Source organism: Callospermophilus lateralis, chromosome 12 (assembly GCF_048772815.1).
Source record: "Callospermophilus lateralis isolate mCalLat2 chromosome 12, mCalLat2.hap1, whole genome shotgun sequence".
NCBI lineage: Eukaryota > Metazoa > Chordata > Mammalia > Rodentia > Sciuridae > Callospermophilus > Callospermophilus lateralis.
This window is the reverse complement of record NC_135316.1, coordinates 50773720-50782597: the sequence shown is the minus strand read 5'-3', so window position 1 is coordinate 50782597 and position 8878 is coordinate 50773720. Positions and strand designations below refer to the sequence as shown.

At 40.3% G+C, this 8878-nt stretch overlaps 1 pseudogene; it reads left to right on the top strand.

Moving 5' to 3' along the window:
• The first annotated feature begins 3177 nt into the window (after window positions 1–3177).
• LOC143411388 (spermatogenesis-associated protein 2 pseudogene) lies at window positions 3178–5338 on the top strand (annotated as a pseudogene).
• The last annotated feature ends 3540 nt before the right edge of the window (window positions 5339–8878 follow it).

Below are 8878 nucleotides of genomic sequence, written 5' to 3'. Positions count from 1 at the left end.
TTTGGATTCATCAGGGCTTAGTGCTATGGAAAGGCACATGTGTCCAAAAAATGTACATAAGCCCAAGGTACTTTGAAGGATATTCTAACAGGACAATAGAACGGTCCTGACCCAGTGATTGTCTGGAGTCGGGGGTCTGTTTGTGTGTTTCCACAGGGAAAACAGCAGCCAATTTGGATTCCAGAGAGACTAACTAAAGCGATTTCTACAGACCAACAAGAAGATAATTTGGCTCAAATCCATAACAGCTGATATCCAGAACTCCAGTTTGGCTATCCTTACATCTGCGACAGTGGTTTTCCCACACCAGGAGGCTAATGAATAATGAACACCATTAAGGCCTATTTCAAATGTAAGAAACCTTGGGGCTTGCTTGTGGGAATACCTTCAGAACTATATGCAAGTTACAGGAAAAAGGATGGGATATCAAAAGAGAAGTCAAACCCAGGTGATAACCAGGATGCTTTTTTTAATATCTATTTTATTATTGCCCTTTCCCACATCATGAAGTTTTGTTTTATTTTTTGAGCTCATACAGACCTAGGTTAATGTTTTTCTGATCAGTTTTATTTTTTGACTGTGGAGTTTTTGAGCATTGCAATGGGGATTTCACCTGTAAAAAGCCACAAGTCCTTTACTATTATGTTATGTGTTGTATGTATTGTGTTATGTGTGCACACTTGTGTTTTGTGTTGCATGTCTGTAAATGGTTTAATTTAAAATGGGTAAACAGCTGTTGAGGATTGTTTTAAAATGTGAACAAAAAAGGAGGTTAATAGATCTCTTTGTTTACTTTCACCTTTCCTTTTCATTATACCTAATTCTATTCAGGATACTAAATTGTTTAGAAAATTGCTTTTTTTTAGTGCCTGCTGGAATGTTACATAATTTTTTTTAACCATAACTGCCAGAATTCCTATTTTCATCCCAGTGCTGGTGAAGAAAGAGATTAAACCAAACTACAGCTTCTGCGATAGCTATCGCAACAAACTGTATAAACTGCTGCATCAATGAATAATGTAACTCAACAAGTGATGCTCAATCAAGGAATTGATTTACTTTGGGAGGAAAAGGACATATTAATGGATTCCTTTGCTTTGAAATGCTTGCAAAATTTGCCTGGACTATGTATCACTTGTATGCATTGTGAACTATCTGTTGGTGCAGTGAATTGTAGTAGTTCCAGGGTATCTTTGCTGATGATGTCATCGGTGGTACAATTTTTCCAAAAGGGGCCGTCAATTGGCGTGGTGTCATGGCATTTTGTATCCTCCCCTTTCTACTTGTAGCAGGTTGTTCATGGTGTTTGTGTAAAAACCACTATCCTTAAGTGTGGCTAAATGCTGGGCCAGTAGTCAATGACGGGTAAGATCCAATTGCAATGGTACCAACCTAAGACAGGAGGCTGACGCCTTGAGGTCAGCTCATCCGATGATGGGTAAGGTCCATATGTAGTATTGGACAACCTAAGACAGGCACGGTCCCTGAGCCACATACTTGTTGTTTAATTAAACAAAAGGGGGGAGATGTTGAGAGCCACAGCAGGGTCAAGATGGTGCCTGGCATTTTGCCAGAAGGAGCGGTTCCTGCTGCCTCCTGTGCCCGCTATTTTTGAGCTCTCGTGGAGTTCCTAGAGAGTTCATGTGGGTTGGTTGAGTTCTGGTTGGGCTCTCGAGGAGTTCCTAGAGAGTTCATGTGGGTGGAGTTGGCGGGTTGAGTTCCGGTTGAGTGCTCGCAAAGTTCCCGAAGTTCCGGTGGAGCTCTCGGGGAGTTCCTGGAGAGTTCCTGTGGGCGGCCTGCGGCATGGGTTCTAAAAATAAAGTTCATTCCTGCTTGAATCTTCAAGTGGCTCGTGATTTGTGCCCAGCCAGACTGTAGCAGATAATGAACTAATTGTGGTGGCACATATCTGAAGTCTCAAACTACTTAAGGCAGGAGGATCACAAGTTCGAGGCCAACCTTGGGAGCTTAGTAAGAACTTGTCTTAAAATAAAATAAAAAGGGATAGGGATATAGCTCAGGTGCAGAACAGTTACCCTACCATGTGTTCTTGCCAGGCCTGGGTTTAAATCCAGTATCACACACACACATACACACACACACACACACACACACACACAGTAATGAAGACTTACTACTTTACAAAGTGTTTTGTTGAGAGCCATGGCCAGGTCAAGATGGTGCCTGGTATTTTGCCAGAAGGGGCGTTTCCTGCTGCCTCAGGTGCCCGCTATTTTTGAGTTCTCGTGGAGTTCCCCTTGAGTTCCAGTTAAGCTCGTGCAGAGTTCCTGGAGAGTTCACGTGGGTTGGTTGAGTTCCGGTTGAGCTCACGCAGAGTTCCTGGAGGGTCGGGTGGGTGGCGTTCCAGTGAGTTCGAAAATAAAGTTCATTCCTGCTTGAATCTACAAGTGGCTTGACCTCCCGGTTATTTGTGCCCAGCCAGACTGCGGCATTTGGTGGCCTGCATGGGGAACGCCTGAAGCTTGGGGGTAAGTGAAACTGCTTGCCCCTGAGAAGAAACAGCATAATGTTTGAAAACATGAGATTTGAATTTTAATTTAAAGGAAGTCTAATCTACCCTTGACTAAGTCATTTGTAAAAGTGCAAGGATTTTCAACTTTATTGGTTACTGTGATACAAAAATGAGGTAATGCATATAAAATGTTCAACATATTTATGCCTAGCAATGTTAAACAATAGTCTTAGAATTATTATTATTGCTATTATTATTAAACATAGTTGAAAGAAATGGAACATAAAGGTGAAAAATATATAGCCTTTTCCTGTAACTAAAGAACATTTAAGTAATACCAAATACCTTAGGAATATGAAGGAATGAAAGACTTTCTGCTTAGAGGATCAGACTGTGTTTCAGAAGAAAAGACATTTTCTGTAGACCCTTGAGGAAAGGTTGAATTCTACATGTAGAGATGAGCAGGAAGCATTGGTGCCATGGTGTCTACAAGTGGGAGAGAAGAGAATTGGATCATAAGCTTCAAAACATGGGGAAAGGAGGGCATGTGTCTTAGTCAATTTCTGCTGCTATAACAAAATAACAAACACAGGGTAATTTACAAATAGTAGAAATTTATTTCTCATCATTCTGAAGACTTGGAAGTCCAAGATCAAGGTACTGGCAATTTCAGGATCTGCTGAGCATTCAATCTCTCTTCCAAGATGGCTCTGAATGCTGCCTCCCACAGAGGGGAGGAACACTGTTTCCTTATGTGTCAGAAAGAACATAAAGCTGAAAAGGGCATTAGGTGAATCTTTCAATCTCTTTTTTAAATTCCAATTATGAGAACTGTGCCTTCATGATTTAATAACTTTCCAAAGGCCTCACCTCTTAATATTCCACTGGCAATTAAGTTTCAGTCTATGAATTTTGTGTGACATATTCAGACCATAGCAACAGGAGAGTATAAATCATGTTTAGATTATGACTAATAGCATGGTTTGGCACCACTATAGATTTACTGAGGAGGTCCAGGGAGATGAGACAGGGAAAGTGGAAGACTAACCCACGAAGGAAGGTCTCAATAAGGAAGGCTATATAGCCTTTGGGACAGGCAATGAGGTGCAGTGAAAGGGTTTTGAAGCAGAGCAAGATAGTGAGATGACGAAAGTAGAGCAGGCACTATTAACTATCTCCCCGGCAGTCATTCCTTCTCTGATTTCATAACTTTAATAGATGATGACCATCAATTCTGACAATGTAGCACAAGTCTTAGCAATGAGCTGTAAGAGAAGTCTACTGTGTGCTTGAGTGGAGGTGTTTAAAAGAGAAAGATACAAGTCGAAAATCATCTTTCTACTTCCTTCTCCATCTGTTTTGCCTTGCTGAACTCATCTGTGGATTCTGTTGTATACAGATGGGGATACACGAGAGCCTTGCCAGAAATCTTGGCTCCACAAGGACACATCTATCTCATTCACGCACAGAGAATGACTAACTAGGAAGATTCAGGAAGGGTAGATTAATGACTTCCTTTGAATTAAAATTCAAATCCCATGTTTTCAAACATTGTGCTAAGAAAAACAGTTCAATTATCAAAAACCCAGGAAGACTGGATTTTTGATAATCGAACTGTTCAATCAATTCTGGGTCCACCTACTCTGGATGGCTAAATAAAAGGTAGATACATTATAATCGAAGTCTCAATTGGTCATGTTTTCTGTTACTTGTGGATACTAACTTCTAACTAATGCTGAGAAAGATGTTTCAAGAAGGTTTGTAAGGCATCAATAGCAATGGATTAAATAAATTAAAAATATTATTGGGTTCCCTGCAGCCTTCACAGCATCCTTCAGCTGCACTCAAGGAGTACTCCCTGGTCCAAGCGGGCAACAGGCCAGTGTTTTCAGTGATGTCCTTACCTCCATCCCAGAAAACAGGGAAGAGATAAGTTAGCTCCTCAATCAGATGGGGAAGCACAGTTCAATGGATACAAAATACAAGGATAACTTATTTGCATGCGAGCAAAGCAGACGCCACCCTACATAAGAAGAAGCCTGGCAGTGATATGCCAGTACAGGATGATCCTTTTTATTGATTCCAGCTGATCCAGATCATCCAGCTCCTCCATCCTGCGGGCTCTGTACTGCACATACAGCATGCTGGAGAGAGTGGCCATCAATCTCTTCCTCTACATTCACAAGAAGGAATTCTGAAGCATCTAAACCTACACAGCCCCTTTTGTTTACCACATCAAGTTGATTACTGCAAGAAGACATTGGAGCCATCCTGAATTACCCGGGCTAAGTACCTGAGTTGGGGACTATGCATAAGCTCAAGGAGCTGGTGGAGAGACCCACTAGGAGAAGGTGGTCTCCTTTGAGCTCTTTCTGGTCAAGGTTGAGAGTCAGCAGTTGCAAATCCACTCTCAAACCAAGAGCAAAGGCTCCTCGGAGCTGGAAGTTGAGTTATATACTTGAGCAGCACAGAGGACATGCAGGACTGTTCAGATGGGCTGTGGTGGCTGAGGGCAGGAAGCTCCTGATCATGTCAATGACCTGTGTTGTACTCCAGAATTCTGCCAGTGATTGGGTAGCTAAGGACTACTACTAGCTTCATGTCGCCAAGCTCTCCAGGTCAGTGGATGGCTGTAAGACTACTAAGAGAATAGGAAGCTATCCTAAAAGGCCTCATTGAGCTTATGAAAGGAGGCAGTGGCCACATACTTGGTGGAATGACCTGAAGGATGAGATCATCCACTCTTTCCCCTCACCCCTAACCTTGTCCACTTCCCCAGATGACCTTGCAGTAACTTCCTCCAACAATGGCTCCACCCCTGCTGCCCAGCACATACTTTCCACTCAGGAAGACATGGATCTGTAGATGATTCAGAACCCAGAGCCAGTCCTACAGGCAGGATGCTCTGCAGCTGGATGTATGCCTCATTGAAATGATGCCCACCTTGAAGCCCAACTCCTCCACCTATTGCCACCTCCCACTGTGACTTCTGCAATTGCCCACGTGCTATGAACATTTTCACCCAGAGTTCAAAAGTTTCCTGTGATGCCTGTGTCAGTGCCTACCATTATGACTCCTGCTGCAAAAAGTGAGCTGCACAAATTTGTGCCCAACAAGGAGTTGAACTACAAGGCCACCCAGGAATGGACTCCTCCTTGCACCTTCCTGCTACACCTGGTTTCCTGGTGAAGTAGTATTGATGCATTGATCAGAAGCAGAAAACTGCACTTTACTGTGTTGGTGGGGATCTAGTTGGCTGTACCCGCATGAGAGTTCACTTAAGTTTGCTTGTTTTAATTGATGGCTGATTTGTCATCTAGTAGGGGAGAGAATGGCACTTCTATTGGGATTCTTTTTTTTTTTTTGCTATTCATATTGAATTGATAAATATACCATGCCATGTCAAAATAAAACAAGAGTCAATTCTTGCTTTTAACAATAATGTTGTATTACAAAAGTATTTTATAATTTCATCCCATCCTTGAGTATAAATTACAGGTAAGTTGACTAATGATCATCTGAAAGTAGTTCTCTATTCAGATCCATAATCCATATGCTCTATGAATATTAAAAGGTGGCAAGTGAGAAGTGGAGGAGGAAGAGGACTAGAGGGGAAAAAGGATTTTCCAGTTAAGGATTTTGTAGCAATAAGAAGATGAGGAAATATGAAGTTATTTTTGCTGTCTTTTCATTTTTATTCTGTATCAAAAGTAATGCTTACTTACAACACAAATTCAACAAGCTATTTCTGAGCTGTGACTCAGAAATATTTTCTCCCTGTGAATAATATATTTACAAATATATTTATTAACTCACACAGCAATCTCACAATAAATAAATAGTAAAGAGTAAAAGGGGCACTCCTAATATATTTGCTTTCAGTATTTTAAGGAAAATATATAATGCCATTGTGATGAACCTCTAAAAAGAGTCACCAAAACATCTAAAAATTTAAAAACCTTAAAGAGGCAAAGAAATAATTATAACCAAAAAAGAGATTAACTGTATCTTAAATCACTAGTTCATTACCCAAACAATATAGATTTAATAAAAAGCAAGACCTGCTTGAAAGACCCAAGACTTAAAAAAATGCTAACAAATAAGGCATATGTATGCATAATATTGACTTTTTAAAAAATATCTTTATTTTATTTTTATGTGGTGTTGAGGATTGAACCCAGTTGCCCCGCGCATGCCAGGCGAGCATGCTACCTTTAGCCACATCCCCAGCTCTTATAATATTTCCATTCTATCCTTTCCATTTTCAATATTCTTATCTGCCTCTAGAAGTTTATAAGAAAATTACTTTCATTTTCAATGTGACCTCAAGTGTCCAGAGTCAAGTATTTGCTATTCTGAGAGGGTTCTTTTGTTGGTAAGTATCACCACCTATCCTAGCTGGCGACCTAATGCTGGGTTCATAAAATCTGATTATTCTAATAACTTAAGAAAACAACAAAGAAACATGAAAACATACATAAGTAACTTTTCAATATTCTGGAGAGGGCTCTGTGACCTTAAGTGTCTGTGGAAAGAGAGAGAGCCAATGGAATTCTTTATTCTTATATAGGGCACACACCAAGGGAGGTTCCTTGGCACTATCCAGACTGAAGGAAATAATTGGTCAGTGTCTGGGCATCAAACTTAAAGATGTCTGCTTCCATGGCAGCTCTTGACAAGTAAGCTTTACATATCATTATTTCTATTATAGTTTTTACCATGTCATCAAGTTTAAATTCTTCCACTGTTTCTTCTTAAAGGAATCCGACTTTTACAATGCCTTGCTTGCATAGCATTTTAAAAAAAGAAAACTCAAGCAAAATTTATTGCTTAAAAGGATGTGTAGTTTTTAAACAATCAATAACTTTTTTAAACAACTTTAAAAACCTTGGTAGAAAGAGTAAGTTGGTACTGTATGATTTTACCATGAGTAACTTAACATTAAAAGTCTATTCTAGGGCTGGGGATGTGGCTCAAGCGGTAAGGTGCTCCCCTGGCATGCACAGGGCACTGGGTTCGATCCTCAGCACACATAAAATAAAATAAAGATGTTGTGTCCACTGAAAACTGAAAAATAAATATTAAAAAATTCTCTCTCTCTCTCTCTCTCTCTCTTAAAAAAAAAATATCTTCTAAAGGGGAATAAAGGGAAAGGAGTGGGACGGGAATGGGAAAAATGATGGTCAGGCAACAGGGACCAAAAGGAGGAAGATTTAATAAAGGCTGCTGAACAAGGCTTTATTGAGATTTCACTCCCAGGGAGACCCTCAGACCAACAGTGTGGGTCTGAAGAAAAGCCTTCAGGGGCTGGACCAGATGGTGAATTTTTATTGGGCTTAGGGCAGGAAGCGAGGACTTGGGACCAGAAAAGGGGGTTCTAGAGTCCCTTGTCCTACTGGGGTTGGTGGTGGTGGGAGCTGTCTAAGATCCAGGATTGGCCAGAAGACCCCGCTGATTGACAGGCAGTTCTGTTAGCACCTGATTGGTGCCCCACCCCCCCTCTCTCTGGGGCTCTTGGAGCTTTGTTCCTCAGCTACCTTCATCAAACTGACAAAAACCAGAATGAATCATATATAACTTTCCTGTGTTCATATATGAACACACGAACAGTGAAACTCCATATCATGTACAACCATAAAAATGGGAAGTTATACTCCAAATATGTATGATATGTCAAAATACATTACACTGTCATGTATAACTGAAAAGAACAGATGAAAAAAAAAAAAAAACTATTCTGCAGCACTTGGTTACTTATTTCTCCTGGAGTCTAATAAAGCACACGTGAAAGCATCATTTTGTTTTAGTCAGAAATAAATTTATGTTCCTTTAATTGAAGTACTCAGTATGTTCACTAGGACTCCTTTTGATGATACAGCAGAGCACTTTCCTCATTCAAGCACAGCCACCACGATAAGTTGAGTTCTGATCTCAAAGGTTTGAGTAATTTATATCAATGCTCAAGAATAATTTTGGACCACATTGGTCCACAATCTAGAGCAAGTGACTATCTGCAAAACTGAAGGACATTCCAATGGGTTTGACTGCTTTGCCATCTCTTGTTTGTTTTGTGGGAGGGGAATAAGGAATTCAGGTAAGAGTGAGGTGAGAAAAACAGGGAGAGATCAAGTAGGTAGGCAAACACTGCTGTGAACATACTGCTCCTTAACCAAACCATGCTCACACTGTTGAGATTTCCATCATTTTAAAGTAGAGTATCACAACGCTAAAAAAAGAAATCTTTGACCATTAAATATATTTTCCTATCATTTAACATTTGGACATGCTGCAATCTTTTGGCTTTTTGTAAAATATAAATAATAAAGACACTGACTTTTCTTTGTGCTTCTGAGGCTAAATGATCCTCACCACTAGACAAGCAGCAATGCTGAACGTAATATGTTA